This window comes from Trichechus manatus, unplaced genomic scaffold, assembly GCF_000243295.1.
Source record: "Trichechus manatus latirostris isolate Lorelei unplaced genomic scaffold, TriManLat1.0 scaffold00080, whole genome shotgun sequence".
Lineage (NCBI taxonomy): Eukaryota > Metazoa > Chordata > Mammalia > Sirenia > Trichechidae > Trichechus > Trichechus manatus.
Window position 1 is genome coordinate 6,796,569 of NW_004444016.1, and position 14,232 is coordinate 6,810,800.

Sequence of the window (14,232 nt, forward strand, 5' to 3'; positions counted from 1 at the left end):
CAGCCCCATAAAACAAAATGGGACCAATGAGGCACAGCAGTCCAGGGACAAGGACTAGAAGGCAGGAGGGGACAGGAAAGCTGTTGATAGGGAACCAAAGGTTGAGTAAGGACAGTGTTGACATGTAGTGGGGTTGTTAACCATTGTCATAGGGCAACATGAGTACTGTTTACTGAGAAACTATTTTGTTCTGTAAACCTTCATCTAAAGTGAGAATAGCAGCACAACTGGAAGAACGTAATCGATGTCACCGAACTGTGCATGTAGAAATTTTTGAAATGGTGTGTCTTTGGCTATGTATATTTTCACCAAGAAAAAAAAAGGTCAAGAACGGAGAGGGATGACATGTCAAGGGGTTGTTAACCAATGTCATAAAACAGTATGTGTACTGACTGTTTAATGAGAAACTATTTGTTCTGTAAACCTTCACTAAAGTACAATAAAATAAATTAAAATTAAAAAAAAAGAAAGGAAAGAGGCAGCCAATGGAAGATCTGGAGGAAGAAGGTTTCAAGGAGAGGGAACAGCAAGTGCACAGGCCCTGGAGCGAGGGTGAGTGCTGTACGTATTGACTGGAGAAACAGCGAATAATGGGCAAGGGAGAGGTGGTGGGACATGTGGTCTGAGAGCTATGTAGGGCTGAGTGATGCAAGGCTTTAGGCCTTGGGAAGGCGTTTGCATTCGCAATTTATGGTAAGCCCTGGTTTCCTCAGGTCCTGTGCAGTAGGGGGAACCCAGGGGAGGTGGGACGGGGCAGAGAGATGGATGGACAGATAGATGAGGGATGGCTGGGTGGTGACGTGGCTGAGTCTGTGCAGGAGAGGTGTGCATGGGTGCATGGTGCTTGTGGGTGTGTGCATAGGAGAGGTGTGTGCATGGGCATGTGGTGCTTGTGAGTGTGTGTGCATGTGTGTGTATGTGTGTGTGTATGTGCTTGGAGCGTTGTTTGGGTGTGCACGTGTGTGTGCACCTGGACACCCCCCAGCATCTCCAGTTCCTTGTGTGGCCTCCTCACTCAAGAACATGGAGTGCCCACCTCCCTCCTGCAACACTGGCCTCCGCCTCCATAGGGCCCGGGCCACCCCAGCCAAGAGGGCACAGTGTTGTTTTCCTAGCTCCTTACCAGCGGCCCGGGACCAGCAAGAAAGGTCTGGAGCCCGTACCTAGGGGTTGAGGCTAGACTCCAAGAGGGACTTTGAAAGTTTAGAAACAGAGACGTGCACACCTGAGACCAGGAGATGACTTCACACCCCACCCTGGCAAGACAGTGTGGGACGCGGGAGCCACCGGCTGGATGAGAAGGGGGCCACTGCTGCAGTTCCGGAAAGGCCACACGGGGGCAGCTGGTGACGCTGAGCCATGAAGAGAGGGAGGGAGTGAGGAGTGGGGAGAGAAAAGGCGGGATGGACAAGGAGGGGGTGGAGGGGAGGCAGATCTGGGGTGCGCATCTGAGGGGCTCTGCAGTCTGGATGAGTTTTCGCCTCCAAATGGCTATTTGTGTGAGAATAAGATGAAGTCATGCACTCATCACCATGCTGATGGCATCTCATTTCATCTTCACAAAAACATCCCCGCAGGTGCAGAGAGGTGGAGCTACTTGCCCAGGTCACCCAGCACTGGGGTTCAGACCAGGCCTTCCTGACCTCTCAGCCTGTGCTCTACCCACTCTCCACCCTGAATGAGTCTTTCTGCAGGGAAGTACCAGTTTGTTCATGTCTCCGAGCCTCACCTCACCCCCACCATTCCACTCTCCACTCCCTGCCCCATCAGAGACTGGGCAAGGGCCCTCAACCCTTGATCAAGGCCAAGGGCAAGAGGAAGGCTGAGACTTGAGACACTCCTATGAGACCCTAGGGGAGAAGGGGTTCAGGGACTCTGGGATTAGATCTATGCCCCCATCACCATGATAACAACATCCCCAGAGTTGCCTTTGAGAGTGCCTGGCTCCCCCTCCTCTCTGACCTTCTCCTGTATCCCCTGTGGTCAGCTTAGGGCTGAGGAGGGGATCTAGGGAGACTGGCTGAGTTCCTGGTCTGCCTCTGGGGCCCCTGCCACTTTTGCAGAATCTCCTCTGGGCATCAGGCCCAAGTCCCAAGGACCGTAAGTTGCAATACATCCAGGTCCCCCTAAAGCAGCCCTTCCTCCACAGTTGTGTGACTGTGGCAGTTTGGCCAGCCCTGGAGGGGAAAAACATGATGGCTTCAGCTGAGACCAGACTGAGGCCCAGAGAAGAGCAGGGAGTCATCTAGGGTCAGGCAGGTGCTGAGGCAGGTGCTAAGGCTCTGTCTGTTTTTCTCCGGAAAGGGCTGGAGGACCCCAGACAAGGAGGTCAGCAAGAGCTCTATCTCTATAGCTATAAAAAAACAAAAACAAACAAACCCGTTGCTGTTGAGTTGATTCCAACTCATAGCGACCCTATAGGACAGAGTAGAACTGCCCCACAGGATTTCCAAGGCTGTAATCTTTATGGAAAGAGACTGCCACTTCGTTCTCCTGTAGAGCAGCTGGTGGGTTCAAATTGCCAACTTTTTGGTTAGCAGCCTAGCGTCTAACCACTGTGCCACCAGGGTTCCTTATACACATCTGTATCTATATTTATCTATCTCCATAGGTTGTAGATTGAGGGTCAGAGGACAGCCATCTGGCCTCCTCCTCCACAAAATCTACCCTGACCATCCTCCCCTTCCCCAGTGTCAGAAATGGCTCCTTCCTCAGAGGTCTCTTGACACTTTCTCTCTGGTTAGGGAGGCTGAAAAATCACTCTGAGCTGCTTTAAGGGGCCTCAGAGACCCTCAACCCACCCTCCTGGCTGCCCTAGAAATCCCCTCTCTAACTCTCATGACAGCGGACTGCCTACTTTTGCTTGTACACCTTCTGTGATGGTGAGCTCACTGCCTTACATGGCAACCTGTTCTCTTGTAGGACAGCTCTCCCTATTAGAAAGAGCTTCCTTCTAGTGAGACCAAACCGGCCTTCTTGTGATGTCCAACTGTTGGAACTAGCTCACCTTGCAGAGCACAGAAAAGTGGCTCTGTCTGTTGCGTGCAAGCCCCAGATGGATACAGACAGGTCTGTATCTCCCCACCCCCACAACAGCCTTCTCTCTTGCTGAAATGGTCCCAGTTCCCCATAAACAACCTTTCCAGCCCTTTCTCTCTTGGGCAGCTCTCCACTAGGTGTCCTCTGGGTAGAATGGCCACTTCTGTCGGTGACTGTATTTTTCCTCAATACACAAGAAAATATGTGTTCATTATAGGGAAATAAGAAAATACACACAAGAAAAAAATATCCACAATCCCACCACCAAAACACAACCCATTTTAACTCCTCTCCTCCCAGACTGATGTCAATACGTGTATTAATAAAGTGGGAGGCAAAAACAAGGTTATTTTAAAGCTGGTGGCAGGAGGCGCCTTAGGGGAGAAAGGCAATTTTTGTTTAACTTAACACCTTGAAGGGTCGTTTGGTTGTGAAAAGACAGGCTGGCTCAGGAAGACTGAGGAGTGAAACAAAGAAAACGAAGTAATTCTGATTATAAAGAAAGACGAATTTGGAGTTTCTGCAGGGAAGAGATATGGGGGAAGTTTTTCTGAAACCCTGGCCTCCCCATAGGCTCCCAACAACCACTTGCTTTCACCCTCCACTGCCTCCCTCCTTCTGGAGCCTGGGGTGGGCATTGTGGGAGCAAGGGAAGCCCAGATTCTAATTCAGAATGGGGGGAGTGAAGGCTGCAATCCTGACCCAGCTGGGAAAGCCCCGCGCAGCATCCTGTTGCACCTTGAACACTCCCCTCACCCCTGCCCTGGTCCAAACGTCAGTCAGGTTGTGCGCACGCGCAGAGCCCTGATTGGTGGCACTTGGGGTGTGAAGGAATAAGGGTGAATAAGAGAATAAGGTGGCCCTCAAGGGATAACGCAGGGCGAAATGGGACAGTACGTGCAGGAGGCGACAGCAGAACGGGAGAATTTCATGGAAATAGGAAAACAGAGCCAGCATGATGAAGAGAAATTAAGCTCCCTGGTGAGCCCTAGGGATTGAGATAGGGTGGTGCATTGAGTAGCCTATATCATGGGGTGCGGTATCTAGTCAAGGGAAAGGTGACTCCAGAGGTCTGCTTTTTTCTCTCAAGTGTATATATAGGAATGTCTTTTCATGTCAGTAGATATTTGCAATGCACCATTTTCATGGCTGCATAACACTCCAGTGCTTAAAGAAACCAGTTTCTTTAACCAATGCTCTACTTTAGGACATTTAAGTTGTTTACAACTTTTTGCCATTGTAACCAATGTTGCAGTGGACATCCTTGTAGTTACATCTTGGCCCACATCCACCTTTATTTCCTTAGGTTAAATTCCTAGCAATGGAACTGCTGGGTTGGAAGACAGGCAGTTTTAAGGCTTTTGATACATGTTGACAAATTGCTTTCCTAAAGGTGACACCACTTTTTGCTCTGACCAGCTGTGCGAATGTGCCCATTTCCCCACAATTTGACCATCAGTTGCCTTCTTTTCTCAACATTTTATTAAAATTTCAAACATAGAACAAATTTTACAGTGAAGACCCATATAGCCATCACTCAGACTTTACAATTTACATTATTCTATATTTGCTTTCTACCACTTGTATGTCGGTTTGTTGTACTGTGGTGGCTTACATGTTGCTATGGTGCTGAAAGCTATGCCACTGGTATTTCAAATACCAGCAGGGTCATCCATGGCGGACAGGTTTCCGTGGAGCTTCCAGACAAAGAAAGACTAGGAAGAGAGGCTGGGCAGTCTACTTCAAATCCGTCAATGAAAACCCTGTGGATCACAGAATATGGTCGGAGAATACTACTCACTTACTTTAGTAAAGTGGAGGACTAGTGGAGATGAAGGAAACCCTCAATGAGATGGATTGACACAGTGGCCGCAACAATGGACTCAAACAGACCAACAATCATGAAGATGGTGCAGGTCTGGGCAATGTTTTGTTCTGTAATACATGGGATTACCATGAGTCTGAGCCAACTCAATGGCAGATAACAACAACAATATATTTGCTTTATGATTATCTATGCATCCTTCCTTTATCCCATCAACTCCTCTTTTTAAATTTTTTGATTTTTTAAATGTGTTCCAAGGTAAGTTGCAGACATCAGTGTGCTTCACCCTCCTAACACTTCAACGTGCATATCATTAGCTAGAGTACAATATGTGTTTATGTTTTTTTCAAGGCAAAATTTATATACAATAAAATGCACAGATCTTAAGTATGCCATTTATTGAGTTTTGATGAATGTATATACTTGTATAACTCAAACTTCTATCAAGATATAGAATATTTCCATCATTCCAGAAAGCTCCTACTCGCCCCTACTACTATTCTGATTTCTTTTCACCATAGCTTAGTTTTGCCTGCTCTAGAACTTCATAAAAATGGAATACATTATGTATTCTTTTGTACTTTTATTCAGCATAATGTTTTGGAGGTTTATCCTTGTCGTTGCATATGTCAGTAGCGTGTTCCTTTTTATGGATGAGTAGAATTCCATTGTATAGATGTACAACAGTTTGTTAATCCATTCACCTCTTGATGGACACCTGGGCTGTTTCCAGTTTGGGACCATTATGAGTAAAGCTGCTATGAACATTCTTGTACAAGTCTTTGTGTGAATGTATGTTTTCATTTCCTTGGGTAAATAACTAGGAGTGGAATTACTGGGTCATAGGGTAGGTGTGTGTTTAGTTTTATAAGAAACTGGTCGACCTTTTAATAAAGTGGTTGTACCATTTTACACTTCTACTAAGAAAGTATGAGACCCACCTCCCCACCACTGAATTCTCAACTCAGAACACAACGGGGTTGTCTCCTCCTCAGTAACGAAAGTTATACCTCGGTGAACACCACTGAAAGTCATATTAATAGGGCTGGCCGCAGTTGCCCTGGCAATCAGCTGGACACCTCGGGCTGTTTCTCGTGGACAGATGAATGGATGGATGCCCAGCCAGGTCTCCTTGACCTTGAACTTGTACAATTGCTTTGTTGGAACCTGAATGTTGGCTTTTCCATTTGTCCGCATTAAATTCCATCTTGTTAGTTTTGACTTAACCTTCCAGCTGGTCCATGTGCCAGGCACTGCCGTAACTCATTCAGATTTCAGAATAATCCTGTAAGGGAGCTACTTTATCCCCATTTTAGAGATGAGGAAATTGAGGCACAGAGAGGTTAAGCAATTTGCCCAAGTTGACCCAGTTGTAAGTGGCAGAACTGGGATTAGAACCCAGGTAATTTGAAACAAGACCTCGTGGTCTTAACCACTCACTTCATTGCCTCTTTTTGGCTTCTGATGTTATTTCCCTCCATCTTCCAGTAATCTGCGAACACGATGGGCGTGCCTCTAAGTCTTCATCCAAATCATTGGTAAAACCAACCAACCAACCAAACAAACAAATAAACAAATAAAGAAACTGGCAAAAAACCTATGAACCAGACAAGTCCAAGGCCAAGGACAGAGCCTGGTAGAATGCTCTAAAGATCTCCTTTTGGACTGACCTTATTCTGAACAACCAGTCGCCATTGAGCTGATTCTGACAGATGGTGACCACATGTGTGTCAGAGTAGAACTACGCTTTGTAGAGTTTTCAATGGCTGGTTTCCTGGAAGTAGGTCACCAGGCCTTTCTTTTGAGGCACCTCTGGGTGGACTCCAATCTCCAACCTTTTGGTTAGCAGTTGAGTGTGTTAACTCTTTGCGCCACTCAGGGACTATGGCCTTATTCTACTTGTCAATAATCTTTTGATGGTGATTATTTGACCAGTTACAAAGCCATGAAACTGAGATCCAGCCATTGCTCTCCATCATGGTCTCAGGAGCATTTCATGTCAGTCCCTAGATTTACCAGCTCAGGAGCCTGAGAGACAAAGGGAACAGAAGGTGGGGCTGGGATAACGCTTGTTTGAGCTCATGTGAGATCCCAGTGGTCCTTCATGGTCCCTAGGTTTTGGCCCTATGTGTAGCATGTAGTAGGTTCTCAATAAATGCTTATTAATTATTATTTCATAATTCTTCTCCAGTCAAGTTCTCTCCCCGCCCCCCTTTCTACTAAAATGACTCTTGTCAAAGTCCTAGTGACTTCCATGTTGCTAAATCCAATGGCCAGTTCTCAGTCTTCTACATACTCGATCCATCAGCAGCATTTGACAGGTCAGTCCTCCTTCATGGTATCATTTCTTCTTTTGGTTTCTAGGACCCTGCATTCTTCTGCTTTTCCTCTACCTCTCTGGACAGTCCTTCTCAGTCTTCCTTCTTGTTTCTCTTCTTTCCCTCTCCCCCACTGGTAATGTGGGAGGGCCTCAGGGTCCTGTCTTTGGTCCTCTGACATACCTCCCACTCCTTGGTGACCTCATCTACTCATGTGTGTATCTTCAGCCAGACCTTTCCCACGTATCTGCTTGCCTATCTGACGTCTCCACTTGGATGGCCAATTGACACTCAAACAGCTTGTCCGAAGATGAGTACCTGATCTTCCTCCTCAAACCCACCCCTCCTCACCTTAGTGCCTGGTAACTTTATCCTTTCTGCATTCAGGCCCCAAACTTTGGCTTCATCCTTGCCTTCTCTCTTCCTTTCTCATTCTACACCTACTCTATCAACACTTCATATTGGCTTTACCGTCAAAAGACATCCAGAATCTGACCACCTCTCACCACCTCTACTGCTACCACCCTGGTTCGAGTCACTGTCAGCTTTTCCCTGGATTTCTGCAGTAGCCTCCTAACTGGTCTTCCCCAGCTTCAGACCTGCCTCCTGGAATCTATCCCCAACCCAGCAGCCCGAGGGATCATTTTAAAATATAAGTCAGGTCAAGTCAGTTCTTTTCCCCAAACGCTTTGGTGGCTCCTCATCTCAAATTCCTTACAATGGCCTACAAGACCCTACGTGATCTGGCCCCTGCTACCTCTCTGCCCTCATCTCCTACCTCTCCCCTTGCTCCTTTTGCTTCAGCCGCAGGGGCCCTCTTACTGTTCCATGACCATGCCAGGCACACTCCCACCTTAGGACATTTGCACTGGCTGTTCTTTCTCCCTGGAGCTCTCCTTCCCTAGATATCTACATGACAAATTCCCTCACATTTTTCTTGTCTTTGCTCAAATTCAACTTTTCAAAGTATCTACCAATAACTCCCTATGCTGCTCTATTTTCCTCCTGCAGCACTTATCGCTGTCTATAATATTATAAACTTTACTAATTTTGTTTATTTCTTCTCTCCTACTCTCATTGGAAAGCATGATTCAGGAGGACGAGGATTTTTGTCTCTTTTGTTCACTGATCTGGTTCACCTAGAATGATGCTTGGTACATGTAGGGGCTCAATAAATACTTGTTAAATGAATGTATGAATGGATGAAGTATGATAATTTGGGAAGGAGCCACCAATCTAAAAATGGGTTGGAGCCAAGAAAAGATGGGTTTCTGGCACGGGCAGGTATTGTGGGCATTAGTGCTGTTTGCTGTGCAGCAGCCACCTCCTCCTCCTGGTAACTCTCCCCCGTTTTCCTTTGGGACATATCCCCTCCCACCCTCAGTCCATGTAGATCTCCTGGGGCTAACTCCACTCAGTGACTGGTTTGGCCAATCAGTGAAGTCTACTCTTCAGAACACAGTGGCTGGGCACATCTCACTGGCTGGGCCAATGAGACTGAATCCTGAGACTTTTGCTTGTACTGTTGGGATGAAGAAGGCTTCTTTTCTCAAAGCTGGAGTAAGCTCAGAGTTGCTTTGGCCATCTTGCCACTTTGTTGGAAGAGTCTGCTTGGCAATGAAGCTAAAACACAGGAATTCTGGGCTACAGATGTGGAGAAAGACCACATTTGAGAACCTGGAGTCAGTACTGCCGGAAGCTGGATCTACTCCTGGACCTTGCATTTACATGAGTCTCTTTTTGCTGAGGCCAGTTTGAGTTGGGTTTCTGTCACTTGTGACTACTTACACGGTACCTCCCTGAGCTCCTGAATTGAAGGGTAAGGAAGAAGCTGGGTAGGGCCTGCAGAGAAGTGTGGGGTGGGTGGTCCCAGTGACAGTCCCAAGTGAGAGGGGCTGAACAGAGGACACTCAATCATCAGTGCTGGATGGAGAGGAAAAGGAAACAGGTTTGACTTGGCTCTGCCCTAGAGGAGCTCTCATGCTTTTGGAGATGCTTTGGGCACTGTTATTGATTGAACTGTGTCCCTCCAAAATATGTTTTGTAAATCCTAATCTCTATGCCTGTGGTTATAATCCCATTTAGGAATGGGTTGTCTTTGTTATGTTAATGAGACAGTGTTAGAGTAAGGTGTGTCTTAAGTCAATCTCTTTTGAGATATAAAAGAGATTAAACAAGTAATTGAAAGAAGCAGAGATGGGGTAAGATAGATGCCAAGACACATGGAGATCTCCAAGGAACCAGGAAACAGAAGCTGAAGAGACAAGGACCTTCCTCCAGAGCCGACAGAGAGGGAAAGCCTTCCCCTAGAGCCAGCGCTCTGAATTCAGACTTCTAGCCTTCTAAACTGTGAGAAAATAAATTTCTGTTTGTTAAAGCCATCACTTGTGGTATTTCTGTTATAGCAGCACTAGATAACTAAGTCAGGCACTAATCAGGACAAGACAGACTGAGAGATCCTGCTGTACCAGGGCTGCAAGCTAAGCTGGCATGGATTATGCCTAGAAGTTGAGGCAGGTCATAGGAAGGGGAAAATCTCTCCTGTGGAGCTCATTGCTGAGCTGCCACCCCCTATCCCACCTGGGAGGGCTCAGTGGTTAAAGCAAACACCAGGGGTGGAGTCTGGGCTCTGCCATTTATAATAGAGGTGTGTTCTGGTTTAAGTCGCTTAACTTTCTGAGCCTCAGTGTCCTCATAGGTAAAATGGTATGACTAACGTCCATATTCTAGGGTTGCTGTGACGATGAAATGAGATAACGTATGTCAAGAGCTTAGTATGAGCATGGCTCACAGAAAGCTCTTATTAAAAATCAGAGGCTATTATTGTTACCTATATTTTCGCTCAGTCAGGGATTCCCCTGCAGTTCCCATTGGCACCAGAAGGTGGCGCCCCAATTCCAAAAGAGCTCCATTCCTGGAATTACTTCTTCCGGAAGGGCGCCGGGAGAGATTGGGCGGGGCCGCCTCTCCGACCTGGGCCGATTAGACTAATGTCTTTCCGGCGGTGGTGAGGGAAGGTACCTGCACTCGCCTCAATTCTCGGCGTCTGGCTCAAGGAAGAGAGGGCCTGGGTCACCATGTGATAGTCATTGTCGCCTCAGTTTTCCATCCGTATTATGGAAGAGTGTGGCTTTCAGAGAGAGTCTGAGCAAAGTTGAGGAAATCCTTAGGTTGGATCAGATAAAGGACTTCAGAACTAGCAAGCATCCCGACACTGAGGCTGATGATAGAGGGCCTAGGGTTGGACCTTAAGGCGCGGCTGGGCCTGGAGCTGAGGCAGAGGGATGACCCGTATAAACCTGATTCTTTTCCTTTCTGGGTGTGAGAAGTAGGCGCTGCCCCTCGCTGAGAACCTGGGGCCGTGCTCGCCCCCTTGAGGTGGGACAATTCTGGGTCTGGCCAGCAGAGGGAAGCAGAGAGCTTCCTGGGCCGGGACCCGCGGCTCCGCTCGCAGCCCCCCACTCGCCCTGCAGGGTACCTTCCCGGTTTGGCCACGCCTCTCCGGGCAGGATTTGGCGTGTTCCGTGTCCTTTTGCTTTGGAATAAAGGCTTGTCTCTCTCCCCTAGGCTGGGGTGGGGGCGTGGGGTGGAGGGAGGGTCGACCTCAGCCCTAACTCTGTGCATCCCCCAGCTGAGTCCTACCCTCTCTGGGCAGGGGCGTAGTGAGAGTAATGAGCGCCCAGGGGCAATCTCTAAATTGCACCCCCCCCCCCAATTTCAAGATGCATAGACATTGATAGCAAGGATGCATCAGCAGAAATGTCTTTCCCCCTCTTGTCCGGCTGCCTCAGTCAGGCGCCTTTCATATTTGTGGCGCCTGGGAATGTCTTTCTGCACTTTGTCTGGCACTCTCTTGGATTTAGGCCAAGGGCTAGTACCCCGCTCTACCCCCCACCCCCACCCCGTGCCTCTGTCTCTGGATCTAGGTTTCTAGGTTTGAACCGGGATGGAACCTGCTGACCACTCTAATCCCAGTAGCTTTGACTCCCTGGGACAGGAAGGTGAGGATTTGGGGGACAGAAGGGGATAATCCCCTGACTCCCCAACAACCACCCCATACCACCCTGGCCAGTTCCTGGCATTCTCCTGGACAGGCTCCCAGAGGCCCACAAAGGCCCTCCAACAAAGTTCTGGGCCAGGCTTTGCCTGTGGCCCGGACCTGCAGCCGCCTGGCTCCAGGCACTGACAGTCCCTGGCACTCCCTGTGGGGCTTTGTCCACTAGCCTGGACGAATTCTTGGCAGTGTTTGCTGGGGGCAGGGTGGGGAGGTGGGCAAGAGAGGCTATTCCCAGAGCTTGACCAGTCTCCCTCCCCTCCTGTCCGTGGCCTTGCTCTCCTCAGGGTGAACTTCCCCCACCTCAGCTTGCTCAGGCTGTGCCCTCTCCCGCTCACCCTTCTCCTCCTGGCTGCAAGTCCAAATTCTCACCATCTGAGTCCTGTTCATATCCTACTATTCGTTTATTCACTCACCCATTCACTCAACAAATATTTATTGAACTCCTACTATGTGCCAGGCCCTGTGCTAGATGCTGGGGATTCAGCAATAACAAGATACACAGTTCTTGACTTTTTGGAGTTTACAGTCCTGGGAGGTATAGGAAGGAGACTAGTAAAAACTCATACCTAAAATTTGATTTCATCTTGTGATAAATGCCTGCTCCAGGAAGCTCCTCCAAGGTTATTTTCCCCGGAAAATCACCCACTAGGCTGTGAGCTATGTGAGGGCTGGGACCGTGAGCTGTGCAACCCCTCAGCCCTCACACAGGGCCTGGCGCACAATAGGTGCTCAGTAAATGCTTGTTGAATTAATGAATGAATCATCCTTCTCATGGTCAGGGGCTGTTGAGTGAGAATTGCTTTTCCTCCTCCCTCCCCTCTCAGCTAACATAGGAGTCCTAGGGATGTCCCCATTGCACAGACAGGACCCTGAGTCTCCAAGGATTCCACCTAGGCCTCTCTGGCTCCCTGCCTGCACGCCTTACTGCTCAGCTGCCCTGCCTTGAGCCCAAGCACAGATTTGTCCATGGCCTCTCACTCATTGTTCTTTGGCTCATGACCTCTTGAGGGCCAACTATATGCTGATTCCAGGCTCAGGAGGAGCTGGGGACCCAGAGATGAGTGAGAAGGGTCTTTGTCCTCACAGAGCACGCAGTCCACAGTGTGGTATATACTGTGATGGGGGAAGACCTAGGCACTGTGTGAGCCTCGAGGGATGTCTGCCTAGCCTGGGGGCACCCCCTCAGAGAGGCCTTCCTCCCCACCTTGCTGAAGTAGCCCCACTCCTCCAGCCTGTTGTATCATACCTCATTTTATTTGTTTCAAAGCACTTTTTAGTATCTGCAATTATCTTCTTTCTTTATCTGCTAATGTGTTTATTATCTGAGTTCCTTACAGAGTACCTACTATGTGCCAGGCCCTGGGCATACAGAAGTGAAAGAAGAAAATGTCTGCTCTCTTAGAGCTTATGGTCAAGTGATGGTAGGGTGGAGAGACAGACCATGAACAGAATAAGCAAGTAAACCTGTAGTATACTAATGTGTGCTGTGGGGAGAAGAAAGCAGGGAAGACGGGGGATGTGGGGGAGGGAGGGGTAGTATTTTAGATGGGGTGGCCGGGGAAGAGGACATTGAGCAGAGAGCTGATGGAGGCGAGGGGTGAGCCATGCAGATATCTGGGGGAGGAGTGTTCAGGTTGAGGGAACAGCAAGTGCAAAGAGCCTGAGGTGAGCATGCCTGGTGCTTTAGAGGAACAGTGAGGATGCCAGTGTGGCTGGAAGGGAGTGAGGTCAGAGAGGCGGCAGCGGCCAAATCGTGCCAGGCCTTGTAGCCCTTGTAAAGGCTTGGCTATGACTCTGAGTACATGGAGACTATTAGAGGATTTGAGCAGAGGGGTGACATGGTCTGACTTACATTTAGCAGCATCCCTCTGGCTGCTGTGTTGGGAATGTCAGTAGTGGAGCAAGAGTGGAAGCTGGAGACCAGTTAGGAGGCTATGGCAATAACCCAGGTGAAAGATGATGGTGGCTTGGGCTAGGGCAGAGTCAGTGGAGCTGGTGAGAAGTGGCCAATTCGGGACACATTTTGGAGGTAAATCTGACAGGATTTGTCCAGGGATTGGGTGTGGGGTGTGAGAGAAAGAGAGGCATCAAGGGCGACTTATCGGTTTTTGGCCTGAGCTTCTGGAAGGATGGTGGTGACGTTTACTGCAATGAAGAAGATGAGGAGGTCGGTTTTGGTCAGGTTCAGTTTGAGCCGTCCTTTGGATATCCTGATGGAGATTTCAGGTCTGGCCAGTGTTTAGATGGGCTTTGAAGCCAGGCTGGGATGGAGAAGCCAGAGTGAGGTGGAGAAGAGGACCAAGGACTGAGCTCTGGGGTGCTTAGGCACTGAGAGGTTAAGGGGAGGAGGAACTAGCACAGGAGGATGAGAAGGCAGAGGCAAGGAGGTAGGAGGAACCCAGGGCAATGAGGAGTCCTGGAAGCCCAGGACAGAAAGTCTTCCAAGGAGGAGGGGGTGATGAGCTGAGTCAAATGCTGCCGATAAGTTAAGACAAGGCCTGTGAATGGACTTTTGGATTGTTATCATGGCAGTCACTGGCCACCGTCAGTCTACCTAGTGCCTTTGTACAAATGTCAGAAAGAGGTGGCCCTCCAGGTGGACGTGGCTGTGCAGGGATACAGGTGAGCAGAAGGCAGGCAAGCACCTCTGTGTAAAGGAAAAGGCACCCCTCCCCCTGGCAGATGCAGCATGGAGAGACGAGTGCAGGCTGCTTTTCAGCTCCCTCTCCACGCCTTGTGCACCCCTGGTACCCTTGTGCAGTGTCCAACCTGCACACCTGTACACCACCTTTTCCATCCCACCCTAGCTTCAAAGCCCATGTAAATACTGATGATTCTCAGTGTACAATTCTCTAGGCAGACCTTTTCCCTGAGTCAGACCCAGATATCCAAATGCTGACCTGAAGTCTCCATCAGGATGTCCAAAGGGCAGCTCAAGCATAGCTATGTTGGTGGCATTGATGCGTGGTGTTAGTGGAGTGTGTGTGTGTGGG